The following is a 6,473-nucleotide window of genomic DNA, read 5'->3' on the forward strand; positions in this document are numbered from 1 at the left end:
TATATATATATATATATATAATTGAATGAAAACAAATTCAACATTTTCCTGTTTCAGCTAGGATTTAGTGAAGATTTCTCAGCAGTTGTTGGCCATTTTTATATTTCAAAATAGTTCCAGGTCTGTCTGAACTGTTACAGATTGAAAATGAGATTAGAGCCGAATATTCTTTGTGAACTTTATTTAACAACTCAGCTTTCCAAAAAAAGCGCATCATTTTTTTTTTTTTTTTAGCGCGTATGTAATTACGGAATCAGATTTGATTCGTTCCCATCTGCACCGGTGCTAATTGGCTGCTGGTGATAATCTACGCAGCCGTGCGTGTTTAGAGCCCCAATAATGAGGATAATTGGGACAATCGGCTCCCTGATTGACAGACACCTGCATTCATTTTCACGTTGGCTTTGATAATCCGTGCTTCCCGCCTCTCTCTCTCTCTCTCTCTCTCTCTCTCTCTCTCTCTCCATCCGAGGCGGAGTTTATCCCCTCAGCTTTCCGTGTGCGCTCTCAGTCAGCAGCAGCCTGCGTGTGTGAGGGACAGGATGCTGTGCAGTCCGCACTAATATAGGGGACACTTTGTTGCACTAATAATCGGCGAGTTCATCGGAGGTGATACAGCTACCGATGTAATTTAGATAACATTTCCAAAGGAGGACCTGTGGAGCATAAATGAATGGAGTTAGCCCAATGAGCAAGTAAGTAGGATACCAGCTTATTAACAAGTTTTGTTTTTCTAACATGCATGACTAGCTTTTTAGCATCACTTGTGCATTTGAGTTTTCAAAGCTGAGCTATAGTATTTGTAATGTCAGTTTAGGTCATATAATTGATGCTGAAATTTGGGGGGGTAAGCAACCATAACTGCAAAAGCTGCCACCTCTAAATGTGTAGAGGTGGGTTGCACCATGCTCAGAGGGGTTTCAAGACCTTTATGTAACATAAACTGCAGGTCTGACCAGCACATACGTGGTGGGGAGACTTTTTTTATTAAGCATATGCTGAGTGGAGTTAATCTGCAAGTAAAAGTGTTGATGGGTGCCTCAACCTAGACATGCGTAACTTTGTTTCAACTTAATGCCAGAAAAAACCATAAAAGAGAGTAAATGTGTTTGATTATGGTGAGAATCTCGTTCTATCTATGTGTGTGTGAGGGAATATGTGTGTGTTTGAGAGACGGAGAGAAAAAGAGAGTGAGAGAGAGAGAGAGAGAGGTTGGAGGGGAGTCGGTGCAGAAGGACCATAGGAAGGCTCTCTCCATCTATCCTTCCTCTGTATGTATTCCCTCTGCGGGGCGGCCCCTTTAAGAGACAGCGGGTCAGATTGTGTCTTTGGTTATCTAGCTGTATGAGTTTTAATTTCATAAAGCTAGAGAACCGAAAGTACGAACTGACGCCGAGCACTTCGGAGCTGACGGCCGACTCTCCGCTCGGCATGAAGGAGGAGGAGGAGGATGCCGGGGCGGACAGCAGCGAGGAGGAATCGGCAGGGACGGATGCTGAGCGCCGCCGCAGCTGGAGCAGCAGCAGCAGCAGCAGCAGGAGGAGGAGGAGGAGGAATGATGGAAGGAGCTTGGGTGAAACTACCTCCGGGATGATTTGAAACCATCCTCGTTGCCGACAACGCTTACGGGGAGCCACCTGCCTGCGTGCGTGTGTGTGAGGGCGTGATTGAACCTGCTGGACTCGTTGATGTCTCGGCCTGTTTATGTCCAACAAATGTGTCCAACTTTGGGACATACGGGCGTGCTGCGTGTCGGGAACGACCCTGAACGCCCTTAAAGCGGGATGTTTGTAGTTCTCATAACTATGTGGGTGTTACACCGGTAATATCTTGAGGGAGCGACAGAAATAGTTAAAGGGTTCACGTGATTGGTCGATCCACGGCTCACGTGACAGTGTTGGCAGCAGCAGAATCAGTCGAGGGCTTTCTGTGATGTGTCACGCGTGTTGTGGTTGCATGTTTGTCCGAAAGTGCGTGTACACTTCATTTAGGCAAGTAATGTGCGAATGCCCTCTGACTTTAAAACGATAATATCCAAGACGGTGATACTCAAACGTTTAGCCAAACATTTCCATATGGACCACATGCAGGTAATGGGCCTTAACTGGGATTATCTGCAGGTTACACACTTTACCATAAGCATGTGAATTGCTTATAGTACAAGATTGATCACTCTGGGTAAAATGTGGGATTCGTAAAGGTCTTGCATGTAGCTATTCTACAATGGACCAAAAATACTCATTGGGGAATTTTAAGGCTGTTGCAGTATTTTTGGTTTTTTGGATGTGTAAATAACATTGCTTGATCTATTATGTTAGTTTAATCCTATGAGAGTAAACATTAAAAAAAATCTACCAAATGTCAGCAGACTACAAGGGCAGCCTTTCAGCTTTGTACAGCTTTCATGCAAATACTGCATTATGTTGCAATATGGTTGCAGATTTGCCAAAAGTGTGTGATTTCAATACATCTTGATCCAGACTAGATTGTTCTTATCAACCATTTGAGACCCAGCTGAGACGTCCATACAGCTCCTTGCTTGTTTTGCTGACATATTTAAAGCCGTAGCATATGTCGCTTGGAACTTGTTTCTGTGGTTTTTTACTATTTTTAGATCAGGTAAGTCACAGTTTTCCACTCAGCTGTATAGAGTTTTCATTACAGCCTCATAAGGGATGAACGTGTGTTTGTGCCCTTATCTATCCAGAAGTGGAGGGAAAAAAAAGATTTTTTTCTTCTATTTATATATATATATTTCAGTTTTAGCTGCCTTGTTGTTCCTGAAGGTCAAATTATTCAATTTGGGGGAAATTACAAATGTTTTGTTCTGGCAATTGTGAACTCACTCTGCATTTTCTGTGCGCCCTTTGTATGGGAGCATCATCATTTCCTTGTGTGCTCCACATTCACTGAAGTCACAAAACTCTGGCCAGCATGCAGAGGTCTTCAGTAATTCTGTAGTGACTCGATACATTTGACAAAATTTACATTACTAAGGCTTTGCAATCAAGCGGACTGTAGAGCGAACCATGAGGCATGAATTAGGCCTTACTCAGCTTATGTGGGCCCACTCAGTGGTCACCCACCCACATGGGGCCCACACACACACACACACACTGACTGAGAGGTGCTATCTCACTAAACACTAATGTGTTTTTAACTACTGGCCAAACTTGAAAGATATCTCTAAACTATGACTCTACAGGACTAGAAATGTTTCAGTTTGCTGTATCATGTCATAAAAAAATATAACAAGCAAGAATATATCCTCGTTCGTTGCACGATTGTACGATGGGTTGAAGATTACGAGTTATGTGTGTCCAGTTTTGAAATTGAAACTAAAAAGATAACTAAAAGCTGGTTTGACGTCAAAACGGCAAGAGTGATGGTTTCTTTCCAACCAACTAACGTTCCAGTCTAAAATGGCCGCCTTGTGTATAAAATTTGCAAAAAGCAATTTATCTGCATTTCTTTCACTCTTTCGCACAACCTTTTGTGAGCGGGTGCTACCATGTTAAAACTATCATAGTATAGGATTATATTAAGTTATCCTACTCACAGAGCATATCTGCAAGCAAATCCAACTGCTTTTCAAGCCTGGAACTAAAAACATTTAAGATGGATTAAATATAAGCCATTGTAGTTTACAGTGTGAGTTCTCATTGCTTCCTGTCGATGCAATGATCAATATGGTGAAAGAACACATCATTTTGTCTTTTGGTGCTATTGAGTTCAATACCAATCAAACCCAACTAGCATTCCTATTAATAAGGAGATCTGTAGTTTTTATTCTTTGATAGAAATATATCAAAATATACCCATTAGTCTCTGACCTAACAGGTATATTTCTAACTGGGCTGGTTTAGGAGGATTTCTGGGACAGGAGAGAGGCCTGCTGTCTGAATCACACTCTGTTAGGCATGCCGTTGTGGATGGATTTGATTTTTGAGGTACATATCGACTTCTAGGTTTTTAAGCCTCGTCCATGTGAAAATACTTTTTATAAAACGACCTTTGCTTCACATAGTCACAATATCATCTATGGATATCCTCATTTTTGTAAAAATAACACAGCTACGTAGCTATGCTATGCGTCTGTGTGCTGATGCAAGTCAGGCACTAAAATTGACCAAAAACAAAATGGAAATCATGAGTTGTGTGCTCAAAGCTTTCTTTTGTTGCATGCAGTGAGAATTGGACTGATGATTAGCTCAGAGATGGAGCTGCATCATTCATTTCATCTAGTTGCTTAATGAACATCCAACATAAAAAAAACAATTAAAACATCTCGCATTTTGAAACTTTACTTTGGAAATGTTAAAAATGTGCTCACCAAGCACCCATTCATTAGAAAGATAAGCAAAAATGCATATTTTGTGAATCTGAAACCAAAAACCCTGGTCCATCATACAACAAAGGCCTTGCTCACCTGTTTGTTTTTAACAAGCTTTTAGTCATAGTTGGACATGGAAGATGCATTCAAATTTGTTTCACTATAAGTAAATTGTTTTTCCATTCGCCTGCTCGGTAATAACTAAATAGGACATCGGCTGTAGAGTTTGATCTATTCTTGGCGCAGAATTGGAAAGCCTCAAAGATGACTGAATATCCCTGAAGTCCCAGCATGCTCCATTTAGACCATGACTGACGGTATTTGATGTGCACTGTTGAACAAGAGTGCTCAAATCTGTTTTTTTGTTGTTATGTACGTATCTCTGGTTTTGATGTCAGGCAGAGCAAATATAAATTGGTGAAAGGTTAAATTATGCTGATGTTATGCAATTTGTATTTTATGCTCAATTTAAGATCAAAGGGTGTTTTTTTTCTTCTTTTTACAATCATTGTATTCATACACTGTCACATATTTCATTAAACTGCCTAGAAAAATATTTAGTCCACCATCTTTTTGGATTTTGTAACTTCCAATTTTTTATTGCATTTCTATATCAATTAAGCAAGATTTATTTTATGCATAATATTGTATTTAGTTAAGTAGACAATTAAGAGAAATCAGAAAAATACAACAGACTGCCATTGTGGCAAGGTCAACACAAATACATGAATTCCTTTGTGAAAATAATCAATAATACTCTCTCGTATACAGTGCTTCAATAATTGTTTTATTTTGTATTTGTAGGGAAATGTTGTCAGTGCTGCTCCAGAAGGTTGCATTAGCCGGCGTTGAAGAAAATCTGCCAGTAAACAGGATGAGGAGCGACTGTCAGCCTGCAGGTAAATATTCAAAATGGCAGAACTCATGATGTCGAGTGTAGATGTGCAGGAGGTTGTACATCCGCTGCAAAAAAAAACAAAAAAATCAGGAGATGTTGGAAGCTTGAAGACAATTTTGCTTATAGAGTTGTTTGCTGCAGAGCTTTGCAGGCGGCTGATTGTTATCCATATTATGGGGTTGAAGGTGGAAAAAGACAAACGAAGACAGCATGAATTGAAAAAGTCTCTGGGTCAATTCACCTTTTTGCGAATTCACACCACAAATAGTATTCATACACTCACATTGCCATTTTGTTCCAACAGTCAAACCATTTCCTGTGTACTGAAACTTTTAAATATCAGTGTCTCTCTTTTCTTTGGAAGCATTTTTCATTAATTATGTAATTATGGAGGTTAATAATTGTCATGAAAACTCTCAAAAATCACATTTGGTTTATTGTATGTTCAACGCTTAAAAAGGTTCTTACTCTCAATTGATTCTTATGAAATAAGAAAGCTTATGACCGCTGATCAAACCAATATAAATCTAAGGAACCTCATCCTCTTGTGGCTAATATTTAATGGACTCGCAGAACAATATTTCTCAAACAGCTGACATCAGTAACATATAAAAAAATGACGTGATTGTTTGTCAACAGTGGCGGTTTTTCATTGGGCAATATGTCTCACTGCTTAGGATGGCCTGACTTTATGGATGGTACCAATAACTAAAGTCGAAAACACAGTCTGTCCCTGAACAAGTATAGATTATGAAATGTCCAGTAAATGGAGAGTGAGGGAATCTTGTTTTGTGCATCGTGCACTGTAAAAAAAAATAAATAAATAAATAAACATTAACGACCAAACAGTATGTAGTGAATCATGTTAAAGTTGGTGTCTGAATTGTATCTTTAAATATGCTGCTGGTGCTTCTATGGAGGGGAATCTGCACTGCATTTTCCTGTTCAATATCTAAAAACCTGCATCGATTAAAATGTGGGAAATTTCTGCTTTTCACAAAAATAATTTAAAAGTAATTTAGAGATGAGTTAAACATTTATTCTATTTTTGAAAACGTGAAAAAGAAGGCTGACTCACCTAGGATGCCATCTAACCATAAGTCACAACAAGTTACTAAAGGTGGCATCAAAACTCCTCCATCAGTTTCATTTATTTAGTAACAAAGTGACAAACATTACACAGGTGTAAAATAACCTGCGTACAAGAGGAACATCTTTGTTATAAAGTTGGTGATGAGTCAG

The 6,473-nt window shown here is 39.3% G+C and overlaps 1 long non-coding RNA gene across 1 annotated transcript; it reads left to right on the top strand.

The window, feature by feature from the left end:
- The first annotated feature begins 491 nt into the window (after window positions 1-491).
- On the top strand, window positions 492-6,047 carry LOC107833271 (uncharacterized). Its single transcript, XR_001658986.1, has 2 exons — window positions 492-695; window positions 5,138-6,047. It is a non-coding gene; the product is annotated as an uncharacterized LOC107833271 (long non-coding RNA).
- The last annotated feature ends 426 nt before the right edge of the window (window positions 6,048-6,473 follow it).

Source organism: Poecilia formosa, unplaced genomic scaffold (assembly GCF_000485575.1).
Source record: "Poecilia formosa unplaced genomic scaffold, Poecilia_formosa-5.1.2 Scaffold354, whole genome shotgun sequence".
Taxonomy (NCBI): Eukaryota; Metazoa; Chordata; class Actinopteri; order Cyprinodontiformes; family Poeciliidae; genus Poecilia; species Poecilia formosa.